This window comes from Lynx canadensis, chromosome B3, assembly GCF_007474595.2.
Source record: "Lynx canadensis isolate LIC74 chromosome B3, mLynCan4.pri.v2, whole genome shotgun sequence".
NCBI lineage: Eukaryota > Metazoa > Chordata > Mammalia > Carnivora > Felidae > Lynx > Lynx canadensis.
The window spans coordinates 1649374-1666360 of NC_044308.2; the positions used below are offsets into that span (position 1 = coordinate 1649374).

The window sequence follows — 16987 nt, forward strand, 5'->3', positions numbered from 1 at the left end:
CTGACGCGGGGCTCGAACTCACGGACCGCGAGATCGTGACCTGGCTGAAGTCGGACGCTCAACCGACTGCGCCACCCAGGCGCCCCAACATTTTTAAATAAAATTAGGAATGTGATGTTGCATAGCCTATATATTTTTTCCAACTATATATTTTCATATCATTAGTCTTCCCCAGAATAATTTTTTTTAAATAAGCTCCACACCCAGTGTGGGGCTTGAACTCATGACCCTGAGATTAAGAGTCAGTCACATGCTTTCCCAACTGAGCCAGCCAGGCGCCCCTTAAATGATTTTATCGTATCCATTTTATGGATGGATTGCCAGTGATTTAATCAATACACTGCCATTGGAATTTGGATGGCTATGATCAAGAAGACAGATAGTAATAAGTGTTGGTAAACATGTGGAGAAATTGGAACTGTTTTATGCTGCTGTGGGGGTATAAACTGGTGCAGCCTGGGGCGCCTGGGTGGCTCGGTCGGTTAAACATTTGACTTCGGTTCAGGTCATGATCTCACAGCTCGTGAGTTCAAGCCCCGCGTCGGGCTCTGTGCTGACAGCTCGGAGCCTGGAGCCTGCTTCGGACTCCGTGTCTCCCTCTCTCCCTGCCCCTTCTCCCACTCACGTTCTGTCTCTCTCTCTCTCTCTTTCTCTCTCTCTCCTTCAAAAATAAATCAACATTAAAAAAAATAATAAAATGGTGCAGCCACTTTAGAAAACAGGTGGACAGTTCCTCGAAGGGTGAAACACAGAGGTATACATGACTCAGTAATATCACATGACTACGTATATACCCAAGAGAATGGAAAACATGTACTCACACGAAACCTTGTTTTTAACACAAAAACTTGCACGTGAACGTTCATAGCGGCATTATTCATAATAGCCAATTAGTAGACACAACCCAGATGCCCATCAACTAATAAATGAATAGACAAAAAGTGTTATATCCTTACAATGGAATACGGTTTGGCCCGTGCACAGAAGGCTGCATGTTATTGGTTCCAAATATGCCGCGTCCAGGACATGCAAAGGCACAGGGACAGGAGGTAGATTTGTGGTTGTGCTGGGGGGGCGGGGGGGAAGGCGTGCCATGGAGGGGGACCGATACTGGGCATTGGTGGTGTTTCTGGAAGCACGCAGATGTTCTGGAATCTGGAATCGGATGGTAGTGATGGGCCGTGACTTTGTGAATATACTAAAACCCACTGTACGGTATACTTTAAGGGGGTGAGTGTGGGGCTCTGTGAATTATATCTTAATTAAGGGGGAAAAAAGCCTGTACCTCTTTTTACTCCCGGTAGAATGAAGGGTCTATTTCCTGGGACCCTTTATGTCTCCCTGGCATATTTTTTTAAATGTTTATTCATTTTTGAGAGATAGTGAGAGGGAGACAGAGAGACAGAGAGACAGAGACAGAATGCAAGAAGGGGAGGAACAGAGAGAGAGAGAGGGAGACACAGAATCGGAAGCAGGTTCCAGGCTCTGAGCTGTCAGCACAGAGCCCGACGCGGGGCTCGAACACACGAACCGTGAGATGATGACCTGAGCCGAAGTCGGACGCTCAACCGACTGAGCCCCCCAGGCGCCCCTCAAGTCCACCAATACTTTTTAAAAAAAGGAACAAAACATCAATATTGCAATACTGGTTTTCGTTCATGCGGCAAAGTTATCAGACGATAACCATGGATTCTCAGGAAATAATACTGGTAGGCACACAATAGATTACGTAACGAGTTGTGTATGAGAGTGTCATTTACGGTAGCGAAGAGAGCAAAGTAACCCATCTATCTAACAGGAGAATGATGTTAAGGAAATTATTGTAAATCCACACCACGAAGTACTTTTTAGGCGCGTTGATGTCTAAATCGTACATTTAAAATGTCTAAGTACTACATTAAAGTAATCCTGTCAGTGAGTACCTACCGACATAAAAATGTCTGTGGAATAATGTTACTGGATAAGGAAAAAAAATACAGACTTAAAAATAAATAGCATAGACCCGTGGTATAAATGCATGTGTATTAAATATATGTAGGCGTATATGTGTGTGCACTCTGGGCGGAAATCAAGAATCAGAACCTTAACCGACTAAGCCGCCCAGGGGCCCCAAAAAGATGTTTCTAAAGGCAAGCTTAAAGTCCTGATGCCCAGGCTACAACCAATTAAATCATCGTGCTAATTTCTCGGGTGGGGACCAGGTCTCCGTAGAACCTCATGTGCTTACGAGGTGCAGTCCTGCCCTGGTCTATCCACTCTCCGTCTCACCTCCAAAGTTAAAGGGCCGTGTTCGTAAGTGGCTCCAATCTCTCTTCGTGCGTTTGGTCCTCAGGAAGTGAGGCCCCGTGTTGGGCTCATGGCAAAGGAGCCGGGGCAGTTTCTGGGCTCAGGACGTCCACACTGTCTCTGCGGCCGGCAGGACCGCACCCGCCTGAGCCTCCCCCAGGTTCTCAGAAGAGCGAAGGTTCTCTCTCTGTGGGTTCCGTCTTGCTTCGTGACAAGGTGGGTCACAGCCAGAGAGGGAGACGGAGCCACTATTGGACTCTATGTGCAGGACAAGCGGGTCCAGGAGTTTTCAGAGACCCTAATGGCACCGAGTACCTCGATGAGCCCAACGTGTAGGGAGACAGTGGGGTGGACAGCTGCCTGCCCCACCTCTGCAGCCCCCCCTCCCCCAGCTTGGCCCACCTGTCAGGTCCCAGGGGGAGGCCTGGGGCTGCGTCCTTCTAGGGCGGGAGGAGGAATCCCCCCTCTACCCTTTACGTTCTGTGGCTGAGATCCATGTTATAAAAGACAGATGAACCAGAGAAAAATCACAGAAATGTAATCGCATGTCTGCCTCATGTGCACGTGGGAGAAACCGGGGGAAACGGAGGGAAACTCCCCGGGTGGCCGGAGCCACCGCTACAAATGCCATCGTCAGCTGAAGGTGGGAGGGGGAGGGGCCGTTACAGGGGTCGCGGGGAGGGGCCCCGAGTTTGTCATGCAGATGGGGTCTGGGCCTCCTCCGGGTAAAGAGTTACTGGAGATTCTGGGGCCCCTTCCTCTCCAGGTACCAACCGACCGGAACGCCCTTACAAATGTAAATTTCTTCTCCTTTGTTTCCAGAGATTCTCCCGGTGTCGCCTTGTTTCTTAAAAAAAATCAGCTCACAGTAATCCTTTTGCCAAAAGAGCACACCACAGGCTGGCTTATTCCCCTACCCTTCACTGGCTCTCCTGCCACAGCCCCCACCTGTCACCACAGTCGCCTCCAGGTCTCAGGGCCACCCCCACCCCCACCCCGAGTTGGCGGCCGTGAGGCTTGGGCTGTGTGCGGTGTGGAAGCAAAGACGTAGGACAAGCGGAAGTCTGGATGCCAGCCTCAAGCCCCCCACGTCTGAGCCGCCGGACCCGAGTCTCTCTGACCCGCACCTGCCGCAGCTATGACGCAGGAATGAGACTTCCCGCCTGCTCGCGTGTGAGCGTGTGTGTTCACAGCAGCGGATCTCAACCCGGCTGCCCTGGAATTCTACCTGTCCCACCTGCAGAGATGACCGGCTCATGGGCCTCGGGGCTGCTCCAGAGTGACTCCAGTGCACGGCCAGCCCTGTGTCACGGCGTGCCTCTCCAAGCGGGGTCCTGGGACTAGCCTTGGGAACTTTCTAGAATGTAAATTCTTTTTTTTTTTTCTAAACAAACAGGTAGGGACTACCTTCAACCTAAAATTTTCTGCCAAGGAAGCAACCCACAAAATAAAAAATGTCTTTTGGAACAGGAGATCATTTCTGTGAACCGTAGTTCTACGACAAAGGGTGAATATAAATATGGCAAGAAATTCACACTACTCAAAGCAAAGAATAATAGTAACAACAAGCTAAATAAAAATGGATACAGCAACTAAATAGACATTTTTCTTATATATATATAGAAGAAAATATATATATAAAGAAATATATATATATAAAGAAAATATATATATATATATAAGAAAAATGTCTATTTAGTTGCTGTATCCATTTTTATTTAGCTTGTTGTATATACACACATATACAATGGCCAGAGATATTTGAAAAGATCGTCAACACCACTGGTCGTGAGGGAAATGCACACCAAAACCACTTTGGGGTATCACCTCACCCCTGTAGATATGCCTATTATCAATAATTCGGGACACAAAGTGTGTTGGAGAAAATGAGGGTAAAAAGGAAAACTTTCACTGTGAGTGAGGTACAAACAGCTACGGCCACTATGAAGAAAGTACGGAGTTTCCCCCCCAAAACTTGGAAAAGAATTGTGTAATCCAGCCCGCACTTTTGGGTAGCCGTCCAAAGGTCTTGAAATCGGTATCTCAAAGCGACAGGTGGGTGTCCCCACTCTGCCCTGAAACGCCGTTCCCATCAGCCTCAGCAAAGAAACAAGCCAAGCGTTGTGTGTCGATCGTTCCACGCGTGCTTAACATAGTAACGGGATACGTGCATTTCAATCGCCACAATCAGAGCTAATATTAGCTGGCTTCTAACATCGCGTGGCACCCGGAAGAAACAGAGGAAAATGTCCGCTTGTGGGCATCATGGCCTTCACTTGAGCTTTTTGTTTCTTTCGTGTGTGTGCGCGTGTGTGCATTTGTAGATAGAAGTATAGTCAACATACAGTGTTGTGTTCGTTCCTGCTGTGCAACGTACCGATTCAAAAATTCGACACATTCTACACATGACCCCACGGTGAGTGGAGTCACCACCTGTCACCAAACGTTATTACAGTCTATGTTCCTCGTGTTGCCCTTTTCATCTCCCTGACTTACTTACTTTATAACTGGAAGCTTGTGCCTCTTTTTTTAAAAATATTTTTTCAAGCTTATCTATTTATTTTGAGAGAGAACGTAAGCAGGGGGGAGGGGCAGAGAGAGAGAGAGAGAGAGGGAGAGAGAGAATCCCAAGCAGGCTCCACGCTGTCACCACAGAGCCCCACGTGGGGCTTGAACCCACAAACCGTGAGATCACGACCTGAGCCGAAATCAAGAGCCAGACAACTTGACCGACTGAGCCCCCCAGGCGCCCCTGTAACCTCTTAATCTTTTTTTTTTTTTTTTATCCATCTTACCACCCCTCTCACCTCTCCTCTGTCAACTACCAGTATGTTCTCTGTGTTTAAGAGTTCGGCGTTGGTCTTTTTTTCCCATGTTCATTTGTTTTGTTTCTTAAAACACCTACCCGTGAAATCATATCGTGTTTGTGTTTCTCTGACCTTTTTCACATAGCATTATACAGTCTAGCTCCATGCACATTGGTGCCAATGGCCAGATGCCATTTTTTTTGGCTAAATAATATTTTCTGTATGTATATCACACCACGTCTTCTTTATCCATTCATCAGCTGACGGGCACTTGGGCTGTCCCCACATCCCGGCCGTTGTAAACCGTGCTGCCCAAACATCGGGTGCATGTGTCTTCTTGAATTAATGTCTCTCTTTGCTTTGGGCTAAATACCCAGTAATGGAATTGTAAGATCCTATGATAATTCTTGTTTTAATTTTTTTGAGAACTCCACACCAACTCTTGCTCCCACCCACCACGCGTGAGGGTTTCCTTCTCTCTACACACCCCCCCCCCCCCCCCCCAGTATTCATTATTTCTTGTCTTTGGATTCTAGTTATGGTCTCCACTCCTTAATGATAACATTCCAGGATTAGCAAAACAATATTTGGGCAGTAAGCACTGATTGTATGCCTATATATAAATCATTTTGTAACTATATCTCTGAATTATTTTATTAATACGTGTGTTGTTCTAAGTCGTGTAATACAAAGATGACACAATAATCACACGACCGGTGTGCAGGTAAGGATTTAGCTGCGTTTAGAAGTGGAAACTCTTGGGCTCTACCCTGGACCCGCAGAATTAGAGCCTAGCACGCAATCTGTCTCCGCCATGATCTCCCAATGACGCTGAGTGCTGACATGTGGGGAGCACTGTTTCGGGACAATGGCCCTCCAGTCATTCGAGCAGCGAGGGAAGCTTGTTTGAAAACGGTGCTAATGTCTGGACCTCAGAGCGCAAGCCCCATCCAATTGCCGGGAGCGAGGTCCAATCGTTGGGGGTTTTTAAAGTTCTCCAGGGTGTGAGGTACCTGGGTGGCTCAGGGGGTTACGCATCCAACTCTTGGTTTTGGCTCAGGTCGTGATCTCACGTTCGTGAGTTCGAGCCCCACGTCGGGCTCCGCGCTGACACCCAGGAGCCTGGTTGGGATTCTCTCTCTCTGCCTCTCCCCTCCTCTCCTTCTCTCTCAGAGTGAATAAATAAACTCAAAGCCCTCCAGGGTATTCTAATGCATTCAGGTTTGAAAACCATAGTTTTAAAAAGAAAGATAGCTTCAGGCAGAAACCTGACGAAGAAAACACACGCACGCACAGGCAGACGCACACACACGTGCACACGCACGCACGCGCGCGAACACACGTGCGTGCACACACACCTCCTGCACACTTACACGTGCACACAGCAGAAGCCCAGGCTGCCCCTCCAGCCTGCGGGGACGAGTTGCGGAATCTGTGATGTTTACGACACGATTGAGCTCCTCTCTTTCAATAGTGACCTTTGCTTAGGTTGAATCATTTCCTTTGGAAATAAAAGAAAATGCCTCCATTGTTTTGGACGAGTTTTCTTCATCGTTGAAAAAATCTTGCAAAACAACTTTTCTCCCACTGGGAAGCCTCAAGCTTCCTCTCGATTCGGTCTCCGCGGACCCGAGCAGACAACCGCATCATACTGTGGGAGAACTCTTGATTTACTGGGGACATTTTCACGGAGGAGCCGAGGGCACCCTTGGACCTCCCCCGCCCCCCCCCCCCCCCATTTCGCAGCTGGGAGCTGAGATCCGGACGGCCTCCAAGTGCAGCGCTCGGGGCTGGGCGGAAGGTCAGTCGCCAAGCTGGGAAGGGGACCGGCCTCCCGCCACCTCCTCTGGTCCGACTTTGCCAGATGACGTGGCGTGGACAGTGAGCACCTCACCGGAACCGTCTCTGGTGCGGCCGGGGGGGCCGGCTGGTGCGCCCACGAAACGCCGGGCACCTTGGCATCAGCAGGTCCGGGGTCGGATCCTGCCTCGGCCGGCGTCAGCTGTGAGGGTTCTGACACGTCCCTGAACCTCTCTGTGCCTCAGTTTCCTTCTCTGTAAAATGGGGGGCTCACAGTGAGGACTGAGCGGGTTAATTCACATAAGGCGCGTCAAGCAGCGGCTGAACGTGAGAGTGAGCGTCGTTCTTCTGGTCCCCGAGGGTTTTTGCACTGACCGCTCTGGGAGGCTGTGTGCCGTGCCCGAGGGACCGGACCCTCTCACCCGGGCGACGGTGCTGCTCTCCCGTCAACAAATGTGAGGACCGATGTTTGGGACCTGGGGGCAGAGGGAGGGCTCTCTAGATGGGCCATTTCTGAGCATTTTTGCTCAAAGGGCAGCCATTCATTTGGCCCCTCACCAAACCGTGGTGACAGCTGCCAGGGGGTTACTTTGAGGCAGTGAGGGGCCAGCTGGGGATCCTGGTAGCCACCAGCAGGCTCTGGGACCGGGGACAGGGTTGTAGCCCCAGCTCTGGCCCCGCCCAGCGTGCCCTGGGACATGGGGGCTGGCACCTCTGTCTTCCGGCCCCTCGCGGTGCTACGACCTGGCCTCATTTGACCCTCTCTGTTCCCGGCAGTGAGGGCTGGGGGCTGGGGACGCTGACTCTCCGAGGGCCCCGCCCAAGATTGTGGCGCGAGACACCTGGGGGTGCCCCCCGTGGCACCCCGCTCCCTGCACCCGGCTCTCCCTGCCCTCCTCCCTCCCTCCACCAGCCAGCCGCTCTGGTTTCTCCTTTCTAGTAGAAATCCATCCCTGGCTCCCACCTCCGCCTGGACGCGGCTGAAGCCTAGGTCTTTGGACACAGTGACCCTTCCCGGACAGCGGTGGCCCACAGTGGCTCGTGAGTGACCACTCTCAGGAAACTGAACTGATACTCCGCACGACTTCTTGGGTGAAAATGCCCTGCCCGGGGGGAACGACCGGCTCAAAGGACGGAAATTTCCGGCGCGCTGGCGGGCCGGCCCTCGGGGAAGCGGAGGCAGAGCCTGAGGGAGGGCCGGCCGGGCAGCCGGGCCCGACTCCGTCCCTCCACCGACGACGCGGGGCGGCAGGTTGGATTGAGTGCACTTGAGGCGCCCCAATCTGGGTGTTTCCTTCTCTCAGGCGGGGCCCGGGGATCTCCCCGGAGACTCAGCTCTTGCCCTGCACTCTTCTACCTCCCTGAGGGATCCCAAGGTACCTAGAAAGTTCCCTGCCGCACCGGCTCCCTTCCAACAGCTTTGAGACCTTGCAGGCCTCCTACCCTCACCTGGGCCTCCACCTTCCTGTTCAGGGAGCCGAGGCCACAGGTGCAGCACATGCTGCCGAACCGCAGGGTCTCCGCTCCCTCCCTGCAGGCCCCGGGCTGCTAGCCTGCAAGGCAACCGGAAGAGGCCGAGGAGGAAGGGGACCCCGGAGGCCAGAGGACATCCTGGGCGCAGAGGTAGGGGACCCCTGCTGGGTTAGGAGGAGGCCTTGGACACGGGATGTGGGGGACCCCGGGTGGGTTAGGAGGAGGCCATGGGCGCTGGGGTAGGGGACCCTGGCTGGGTTAGGAGGAGGCTGCGGGCACGGAGGGGGAGGGGGACCCCAGCCTGGTTAGGAGTTGGCTGTGGGTGCGGGGGTCGGGGACCCTGGCTGGGTTAGGAGGAGGCCTTGGACACGGGGGAGGGGGACCCCGGGTGGGTTAGGAGAAGGCCTTGGGCGCTGGGGACGGGGACCCCGGCTGCGTTAGGAGGAGGCCTTGGGCACGGGGAGGTGGGGGACCCCGGCTGGGTTAGGAGGAGGCCTTGGACACGGGATGTGGGGGACCCCGGGTGGGTTAGGAGGAGGCCGCCGGGGCTCGGGACAGGAAACCGCTGGGTTAGGAGGAGGCCGCTGGCAAGGGGGGTGGGGGACCCCGGGTGGGTTAGGAGGAGGCCATGGGCGCTGGGGTAGGGGACCCTGTCTGGGTTAGGAGGAGGCCGTGGGCACAGAGGGGGAGGGGAACCCCAGCTGGGTTAGGAGGAGGCCGCAGGCGCGGGGGACGGGGACCCCAGCCTGGTTAGGAGTTGGCCATGGGTGCGGGGGTGGGGGACCCTGGCTGGGTTAGGAGGAGGCTGTAGGTCCTGGGGTAGGGGACCCCAGCTGGGTTAGGAGGAGGCCGCGGGTGCTGGGGACTGGGACCCCGGCTTATTAGGAGGAGGCCGTGGATGTGGGGGAGGGAGACCCCAGCTGGGTTAGGAGGAGGCCGCGGGCCTCGGGGACCAGGACCCCGGCCTGGTTAGGAGGAGGCCGTGGGCGCAGGGGACGGGGCCCCTGGCTGGGTTAGGAGGAGGCCATGGGCGCAAGGGACGGGGACCCCGGCCTGGTTAGGAGGAGGCTCCCGGGACGCGGGCGTTGGGTGCCGACGCCAGACCCAGTGCAGGCCGCCCTCCACGTGTCCCTCCGGCTCTCCCCAGGGACTTGCTTCCTTTCTGGTCCCTGATAGTTGCACGAGGGTCATCGTAAGAACTAAGTGACTCACCGCAGTCGCGGTACTCGGGACGAGGCCTGGGACACGGTGGTTCGTACTTTTGAGGGACGAGGGCATAGCCATAGCGCACTGAGGGAGACCGTACGGCCTGGAAGGAGATTGCGGGTTCCCGGTTCAAATCCCGGCTACTCTGTGTCCCCCTCGACTGGGCCAACGCACACACAATACGTGGGGCGGGACCTACCGGCAGTCGCCCGCGGAGCCAGCTCGTGTAGTGTGGACCATGACTGCCATTACGCTCGTCTGCTGAACGACAGCCAGGTCGGGCTGACTGGCCGTCCCCGTTTCCCCGGATCTGTCATGGCTGTAGGACCTTATGTGCCGGGAATCCCTCGGACGGGGCAGACTGGTGGCCGGTCACCCGGGTACCGTGAGAACGTAAAATCGCCTCGTTTCCACCATCTCGACACCCCCTGCCTTACACAGACAGAAACGGGGATTCCGGGATGGCACGAAATTCGCCCGGATGACACGGTGGCCCCAGGACCTGAAGCCACCCCGCTTCCTGTCCAGCGTCTTTGCTGGGAAGCGGCTGGTTCCTGCCGGAAGGCTGACTCCTGGTCGCCTGAGCTCATCCCCTCCCCGTTTCCCAGTTGTGTTCTGTGCTCACCGTGTGCACTTACACTAGCCCCACGACTAGCCCGTGGTGTCCGGACGGCGGGGGGGGGGAGGAGGCGGGGATTGCCTCCCGGGAGGGCCTGTGAGCCACCGTCACCCTGGGGACACCCGGGGCCAGTCGTGTCGAGTGAGTGGCCGTGGCCACAGCGACGCCACCTACCCTCTTTCGCCTTCCTCTTCCGAGCGTGTGGACGGAGAGACGCAAAGCCTCCCGTCCCTCCACCCACGCGCCCTCGGGCTGGTGCTGGGCACCCGGCCCCGTGACCCTGTGACTGGAGCCAAGCTGGGAGCATCGGGGCAGCTGGGTCCAGGCAGAGGCTCCCGGGAGCACAGCCCCCCAGGCCCACACGGCGGGCCGTCCCGGGGCCCACGGCACCGCCGCGGGGGGAGCCGCCAGGAGAGACCGCTGCCCTCTCACCGGGTCCCTACCCCCTGCTTCCCCGGAACCGTCTTCAGACCCTCATCCTCTTCCCGCGGCAGGTGGGGGTGGCTGGAGGCTGGAGACGCCGGGCCGCCGGTGCCCGGTGCCGACTGCCATCTGGGTGATGTGCAAAGCGACGGCTCGGGGCTCTGGTCCGGTGCATGTGTGGCCGAGGCCCCCCGAGGCCCCTCCAAGGACTCAATAAAAACAATACTAATAATAGCAATACGATGACGGCGGTGGCGATGATGAATTGCATATTACACAGCGCTTCGTACTGTGCATTATGCTACGTACACGTGTGTGTAACCTTCAGCACGACCCTACCGCGAGGCCGCCGTGGGGGGACCCACCCGGGCTGTCGTCTCCTGTTGCGTTCCGTATTTCTGCTCACGTGGAAACTACTGCAAAGTAAAATCATGTGGCTTTTTTTTTTTTTTTTTTTTAGCCATGAAAAAGCTGGAGTGAGTTCAGGGAAGAGTGATAAAGGAGGGAGTTCTGGAAGAAGCCAGAGGAAGGCTGCCTTGCTGAGCTGACCAGGTGAGAGGGACGGGAGCGGCCCCCAAGGTGAGGGCCGTGCAGTCAGGGCAGGACTCAAGGCACTTGACCTGGATTAAGAACACAGGCTGGCAGGGGCGCCTGGGGGCCTCAGTCGGTCGAGCGACCGACTTCGGCTCAGGTCACCATCTCGCGGTTTGTGGGTTTGAGCCCCGCGTCGGGCTCCGCGCTGGAGGTGTCGAGCCCGCTTGGGATTCTCACACGCTCTCTCTGTGTCCCCCTCCCGCTCTCTCTCTCTCTCTCTCTCCCTCAAAATAAATAAATAAATAAATAAACTTAAAAACAAACCCCACAGGCTGGCGTGGGGGTCTGCACTCTGGGTAGAGCACAGGGTGGCTGAGCCAGAGCCCCCGAGATGCTGTTCCACGCTGTGATTCTGGACGTGGATGAGGGCACAGTCCAAGGACGCCGTAACCCGGAGGGGTCTCAAGGGCCGGCAAAGAAAGAGCAACTTCCAGAACATTCCCTCTGTTCCCTCGCTGGAGCACAGGCAGAAGGTGCCTGGAATAATTTGTAATCTACAGTTTTCTTACCCGTCCCCGGGTTTTCCCCTGTTTCGTTAATAACAGAACAGGGATGAGTAATTTTATCTGACCTCATAATGACATCAACTGGTCCTCCTCCTAAGAACCCTTGTCTGCCGACCGCCCTTCAGGGAAGTCTGTTTGTATTTATGTCTCATTTATTCTCCCCCCTGTGGCTTGTGGCTTTCCGGGAGAGAAGTAAATTCTGCTTTAGGGGAAGATGGAAAATTCGGTTGTTCAATTGGCGATAAATCCCGTTTCCTCTCCTTTTTTCCAAGACGAGTTTTTCAATCACACGTTAGGGACGGTCGTCACGGGAGAAACACGAGGCCTGCGGTCTTTGTGCCTCGCCACTTTCTGTGGGTAACTTTGTGAGTCGTTCTTACCTGGGGTTTATTTTAACGCCATTGACCTCCTCTGCCGTTAGGTTTGCTTCGCCCGAGCGTCTGCGTTCGTGGGTCCCTGAGCTCTTCACAAACAGACCCCCACCGCTCCCTTTGTCACTTTGCATCACGCGCGGCTGCTTTGGAGATATCGACTGATTATCCTCGGCTGGGGTCGTGGGGCTCCCTCCCACCACCGGGCCTTTGCACGTGCCGCTGGCTTTGCCGAGAGTGCCTTTCCTTTCACTCGGGGCCTCGGCGGATTAAGCACAAGACCGGCCCTGCCCCTTTCTCCCGGAAACCTTCACAAGCCCCTCCCTGAGGTGGTGACGCGTCCCTCCTCTGGCTGTGGCAGTCTCTGTTCACCTCTGCCACACACTGTGGCGACCCGTGCTTGCGGGAACTGTACAGACGGGGACTCTGGCTTTGTCTTATTCATCCTTGTAGCCCACGGCCTTTATGTTGTGCAGGGCAAGGAACCCAACAACCATGACTCAGTAAATACCTATTAATGAAATACAAATATCCGAGGAATCAATTTGCTACGCCACCTTCTCCGGGAAGACTTCTGTGATCCTTCCAACCTGGGAGGCTTTTCCCCACACGGGCTTCCTTCCCATTCTGTCTGTGCCTCCTTTTTCCCCCGACCCCTTTCTCCTTTTCTGTTCCACGGCGGGTAGCCGGGCACTTAGGAAGTGCTCGGTAAGCGGTCACCGAGTGACAGTTGGTGGAAAACTGAACTGATTTTGTTTACAGCAGCGTGGAAAGAATCTTTCTGGGATATTCCGGGTACTGGCATCTTTTTTTTTTTTTTTTTTTTTGTCCTTACGTTGTCAAAACCGATATTCCAAATGTCCCCTAATATTCCACGGAACAGCATTAATTCTGAGACCCGATCGCCTGTCTGGGTAACGTATTTACCTTTCAATGGTTGTACAGGCTCACGGCATTTGCTAGTTATTGTTGTCTGTCGTTGTTGTCTTGAGGCCTGTAGAATTTTCGGAGCCTAGAATGTGAGGGTCGGTGGAGCCCTGAAATGTCGCCTGGTGTTTTTCAGGCCACCTCATGTTATAGACCAGGAAACCAAGGACTGGAAAACCAGAATATTTCATGAGGACAAGTCAGAGGCCAATGAAGCGGGTCTCATCTGTCCTCACCTTCTACGCACAGACATGCGCTCTGCTCAAGCCTTAATCGAGGCCACCGCATCTCATATGAAGGGACCCGGTGGCTTGGGAAGCCTTCACGAGTGGGTCCAGGAGGGAGACCTGGCTTCCTGTGGGGCCGCAAAGCCCACCCTCTCAGGGCTCTCAGCCAGCCCGGGATACTGGTCTGTGCTCCACGCAGGGCACCCAGGAGCCTTGGGAAACACTCGGCCCCGCTACACCCTTGATCTGATCCTAATACCCAACCCTCCCGCCCCGCTGTCGTGCCTGACTCGGTAGAAGAATCTTCCAGAGATGCGGGAACGTTGCGTGTTAGGAAGGCCCGTTCAGAAAACATGTATAGAATTCAGGAAGCTTCACTGCTACTGTTTTCGCCGGGTTGGAAGGTCCATGAGGATGACGGCCTGACCCCATCACGTCCCAGCACCGGTGATGGCACCTAGTAAAATACCACCCAGCGCATATTTGTTGCGTTGGAATTAAGTTAAGAATGTGCACTTCACCAACTTGTTGCTCAAAACTGGAATGATGCAGGGGCGCCCGGGGAGGCTCAGTCAGTTAAGGGCTGGCTCTTGATTTCGGCTCAGGTCATGATCTCATGGTTTGCGAGTTCGAGCCCCGCATCAGGCTCTCCACGGACAGCACAGAGCCTGCTTGGGATTCTCTCTCTCTCTCTCTCTCTCTCTCTCTCTCTCTCTTTCTCTTTCTCTGTCTGGCCCTCCCCGGCTCACGATCTCCCCCTGCCCCACCCCCCACAAATAAATAAACATTAAAAAAATGATGATACAAAGACCCCCATGCTAGGGTGCTACATAACTCAGTAAAGGAAGATAAACATATGGGAGAAAAAATATAAAAACCTGAGAAGGAAGAATATAAAGCAGCCTGAGAGTTGGAACCAGCAGGGATGGGGGTACTGGGGAAACTGGACTCGTATCTATTAGGTTTCTTTCTTTCTTTTTAAAAAAAATTTTTTTAAGGTTTGTTTATTTTTGAGAGAGAGACAGAGCATGAGCATGAGCAGGGGAGGGTCAGAGAGAAAGGGGAGACACAGAACCTGAAGTAGGCTCCAGGCTCCGAGCTGTGAGCACAGAGCCCGATGCGGGGCTCAAACCCATGAACTGTGAGATAGTGACCTGAGCGGAAGTTGGACACTCAACTGTCTGAACCACCCAGGGGTCCCTATTAGACTTTACTCCTAGAAAGAAAGAAAGAAAGAAAGAAGAAAGGAAAAGGAAAGGAAAGGAAAGAAAGGAAAGGAAAGGAAAGGAAAGGAAAGGAAAGGAAAGGAAAATTAGAGGAGTAAAGCAAATACGACAAAATGTATTTATTCTGTGCGGTGGGCACAGGGGTGCTATATTCACCTCTGTGGTTTTCTGGGGGGTTAAGACATGTTATAATACTGCAACTGTGTGATGAAAGCATGTTAGTTTTACTCTTGGCCCCGGGGTCGGGGTTTCCAAGACCGTTCTCAGGTTCAATGATTCAGAGGGACGCACGGAATGCAGAAAAGCAGCTTTCCCTACTGCGTGGGGAGGCAAAAGGACGGGGGAGGGGGATCAACAAAAGACAGGAGTACGCAGGACAGCGTCTGGGAGACGAGGGATCAGTGTCCGGTCGTCCTCTCCGGGGGGGTCGTACAGGAGGCCCTTAACGCTCTCAGAGATGAGGCGTGACAGGTGACATCAGGCACCCTGGCCAGGGAAGTCCACCTGAGTCCTGCCGTCCGGGGTTTAGCAGGGGTCAGTGACGGGGCCATGGAGCCCCTCCACGGCTGACCTAGGCTATAGTCCCTGGGCCTCCAGGGCTCCAAGAGATACGGTGTGGCCAGAGGCCCTCCTCATAAATCACGTTGTCAACATTAAGCTATCTGGTGTGGTCCAAGGTCCCAGGTATGCAAAGATACTGTTATCAGGCAGAACATTCCAGGGACTCCTACATCAGGTCATGCCAGACTGAGAAGGGCCGGGCCCTTCTCTGGAATGTGCAAGATTGCACCTCGTAAGCCTGCGGAGTTAACCCTTTGTTGCACAGCCAAAGAGAGACGTGAGGCCTCCACCTGGATCTGGAAAGGCAACCACCTGTCTCCAGGCTACAGAAAGTCTGGAGACACTGGGGTGTCCGGTGAACCTCCCCTCACTCCAAACCCAGGAAAATGGTCTCCGGAGGGACCGGTGGAGAGCTAGGCTTGTGTCTCCTCAAGTGCCAGAAACCAAGGGACTGATGCTAGATTCGCACCTGGGAGATCTGACGTGGGAACCCCTGGCGTGGCTGCTCTGGCCCCAGAGCTTTGGGACCTCAGCGCGTGCCCGGCTTGTCCTGGGACCAAAACACAGGGGCGTGTTTCTGGTGGCCGGAGGGAGGGAGCCCACTGAGGACTTTCTTAGGTCCTGGCCAAGGTGAGTCCAACAGGGGGCTGGACCACAGGGCTCTCAGAGGCTCGGGAAGGAGCTGTAAGCCACAAGCCAGAAGAAAACACATCAACCCGGAAATGGGAAGTGGAAGGTTTGGGAAGGACCCTTTTATTTTTTTTAATTTATTTATTTTGAGAGACAGGGAGAGAGAGAGAGCAAGCGAGAGAGGGGCAGAGAGAGAGAGGGAGCGAGAGAATCCCAAGCAGGCTCCGTGCTGACGTGGGGCTCGAACTCACGGACCGTGAGATCGGGACCAGAGCTGAAAGCAAGAGTTGGACGCACAACCGACTGAGCCCCCCGGGCGCCCCCGAGGAGCCCTTTGAAACGCCACGGAAGGGGCAAGAGTAAACGTCCCACCCTGCCACGCCCAGGGAAAGAGGAGGCCAAGCCACGAGTCGTCCGTGGGGAGATTTCCCGTCTGTTTTCTGCCCTCTGGAGAGCCAGAGACCCGTGCGCAAGACGTGTGGGGAAAAGCAGGAGAACAGGGTCGGGGGAAACACCCCGTCTGGTTCAAAGCCGGGGAAGGAGGGACACCCTCAACCGCGAAAGCAGAAGTTCTAATTGTTAAGGACACCGCGGATCGTACTTACGGCGCAGGGACTGTCCTGGAGGACAGAGTGACAAGAGCAACTTTTGAGCTCCTTTTCGCCACTCTGTGCTTCGGTTCTAGTATTTTCTATTGATTTGTCTTCACCTGCACTTAATTCTGTTCCCTGCTGTGCCCTTCTCCTGTAAGCCATTCTATTAAGTACCTAACTTCAGATGTTAGGTTTCATATTTCTAGAATGTTCTTTTTTTTAATTGTTTAATATTTATTTTATTTTTGAAAGAGAGAGAGAGAGAGAGAGAGACAGAGCATGAGCAGGGGAGGGGCAGAGAGAGAGGGAGACACAGAATCTGAAGCAGGCTCCAGGCCCCGAGCTGTCAGCACAGAGCCCGACGCGGGGCTCGAACCCATAACTGTGAGCTCATGACTTGAGCCGAGGTCGAACTTAACTGACTGAGCCACCCAGGCCCCCTGAGAATGTTCTTTAAAAATATATTTTAGGGGTGCCTGGGTGGCTCAGTTGGTTGAGCGTCTGACTCTTGATTTGGGCACAGGTCACGATCTCACAGTTCGTGGGAGTGAGCCCGGCATCGGGCTCTGTGCTGACATGTGGATGCTGCTTGGGATTCTCTCTCTCTCTCTCTCTCTCTCTCTCTCTCTCTCTCCCTCTCTCTCTCAAAAGAAATAAATAAACATGAAACAAATTTAAATATGCATTTGAGTTTCCTATCGAAATGTCCATTCTTTTCACCCATTTTCCCTCTATTTT

The 16987-nt window shown here is 54.2% G+C and overlaps 2 long non-coding RNA genes across 3 annotated transcripts in view; one reads left to right on the top strand and one right to left on the bottom strand.

Annotated features, from left to right (window-relative positions):
- Positions 1–5217: 5217 nt before the first annotated feature.
- LOC115515427 overlaps positions 5218–16987 on the bottom strand; it is a 21557-nt gene continuing 9787 nt past the window's right edge. Inside the window, exon 3 of the long non-coding RNA XR_003969266.1 lies at positions 5218–5297. This is a non-coding gene — a long non-coding RNA (uncharacterized LOC115515427). The remainder of the gene's footprint in view (positions 5298–16987) is intronic.
- Positions 8388–13594, top strand: LOC115515426. 2 transcript variants are annotated; one of them, XR_003969264.1, is made up of 3 exons: positions 8388–8516; positions 11075–11166; positions 13149–13594. It is a non-coding gene; the product is annotated as an uncharacterized LOC115515426 (long non-coding RNA). The 2 variants fall into 2 exon arrangements; XR_003969265.1 differs by lacking the exon at positions 13149–13594 and adding an exon at positions 12136–12333.